The sequence below is a fragment of the Montipora capricornis genome, chromosome 7 (genome assembly GCF_036669925.1).
Source record: "Montipora capricornis isolate CH-2021 chromosome 7, ASM3666992v2, whole genome shotgun sequence".
NCBI lineage: Eukaryota > Metazoa > Cnidaria > Anthozoa > Scleractinia > Acroporidae > Montipora > Montipora capricornis.
The window spans coordinates 14,885,474-14,887,826 of NC_090889.1; positions in this window are offsets into that span (position 1 = coordinate 14,885,474).

Below are 2,353 nucleotides of genomic sequence, written 5' to 3' on the forward strand. Positions count from 1 at the left end.
TTGGCGCTCTTAAACGAATCCGCTCTTTTGTCCCTTTTGAAACTCTGAATATTATTTTCAATGTCTTAGTGAGGCCACACTTTGACTATTGCAGTGTTGTGTGGGGAAACTGCAACTTAACGCTTTCAAATAAATTTCAGAAGCTACAAAATCGTGCTGCCCGAATTTTACCTTTTTCCAGTTATGACACTGATGTTGAAGATTTATTTAGTAAACTTGGGTGGAGAAAATTAAGTTCCCAGCGTGAAATACAGAAAGCTATTATGGTATTTAAATCCTTAAATGGTCTTACACCTGAGTATCTAAGTGAGCTGTTTGTTAACCGTTCTGATGTAACTGAATATCTATTGAGGGACTCAGTAAACAAACTTGCTGTTCCATTGCCCCGCACCAACTTTTTGAAAAACAGCTTTACTTACAGTGGTGCGGTACTTTGGAACAGTTTACCTTCTGATCTGCGGCGGGCAGAATCTTTAAGTGACTTTAGTCATCTACTCAACTCATTTTATCCTCTTAAGTAATTTTTGTATTTTAGACACGGCATTCATGTAAAGCAGTTTTTATGGTTTTATTAGATGTAGGACTGGATATTGTTAGTTAGATATAGTTAGTTTAATTATGTAATTACATATGAATTAATAACTGATGAATATACCGTGTTGAAATAAAGTTCACATACATACATACATACAGGTATCCCGCCCGCTGGTGTGCTTCTTTTTCGGAGAAAGCACCCTCGGCCGGATCGGGATGCCTCGGGATGTCAGGATTTTGATGTAGATTTGTTTGAGCCCACTTAGCCCCTTTGCCTTCAAGGGCTGCACGATCAATGTCAGAGGCTAGAGCGATAGGAAGTTATTTTGATCACTGATTATTTTCATAGCGCAAATCTTGATTTTTGCTGTATTCAGAGACTATGGTTTCTAATGTGACTCTCCAGTCCTCCTTTTCCTCCCGCTGGCGTGGCCCTAGCTAGCGGTTGGGAGAAGAGGGGCGTTGCGATTTTGTGTTCTGACCGTTTTCGAGACAGACTATCAGTTTGGCAAAGGGACTCGGGTGGGCGTGTCCTCAGTCTTTTAATCAGTTTTGGTAACATAATGTCAACCTTGTTAATTTTTATGTGCCTACGATTCCAGCTGAGAGAAGGGCTTTTCTTTGGTCGGCTCATGCATATTTTTTTCAACTCTCGGCTTGTTTTAGCGGGAGATTTCAACTGTTACGATTCCAGTTTGGACAAAATGGGAGGTAATATTTCTGTCGATTCGGGTTTATCCGATTTCAAATCATCTTGTAGTATTAGAGATGCATGGCGTTTCAAACATCCTAGAGAGCGTCAGTTCACGTTGTTCAACTACGTTTTTAGTTTTGCATGCAGATTACACACTTTTTTGTCTCCCGTGTTCTTTGCGATTCGATTAGTGAGTGTAGCATCCTCCCATGTATTATTCTGACCATGATTTTGTTGTTTTAGAGCTTAATCTGACAGATCCAGCTAGATCTGGGCCGGGTGTTTGGAATTTTAATAATTCCCTCCTCCAGGATAAGGCTTTTTGCTCCGAGATCTCTGATTTGATTGATGCATATCTATCTTTTCGCCACGTTTTTTTCTTCGACTAAGGAAATGGGGAGGAGTGTTAAAGAAGGATTTCAAGTCAACTTCGATTTCTTTGCTCGTGATAGACGTAAGGAGCTTTCTAGAGATAAAGTCCTTCTCACCAATCGACTGATCGTGCTGAAGCGGCGTTTAGCTTCAGGGGATTCGGCAGTTTAAATCAGAGATCTTGGAGTTAGAAGCCTCTTTAAAATCTATCTTTGACAGTGAGTTAGAGGGTTCTAAAATCAGAAGTGGTGCTAGTGGTTGGAGGAAGGTTGAGGCCCCCACTAGGTTTTTCTTTAATTTAGAAAATCAACGACACGAAAATCCTTAATACCGTCATTTTGACCCCAGAGGGGGATGAGGTCTCATCTCTTCTGAGATGACGGAGGCTCATGAGCGCTTTTATTCTGCCCTCTTCGCTGAGGAGGAGATTGATCTTCATGTTCAACATGAGCTTCTTTCTCACGTTTCGAGCCGTTTGTCGGATTCCGATCGAGAATCTTGTGAGGGCCTCCTTTCCTTAAATGAAGCTACACAGGCCCTTAACCTCTCTAATAGGAATAAGACTCCTGGATCAAACGGGGTTGACAGTTGAATTTTATTGGTCGGGGCTTGGCCCCCTTTTAGTCGGCGTTTCAATGAAAGTTTAAGTTGATGGCGAATTGTGCGAATCTATTGAAATCCAGGTGTTACTCGCCTAGTATAGATACGAGGGATGATCGTAAGGACTTGGAAGAACTGGCGTTGCCAACCTCC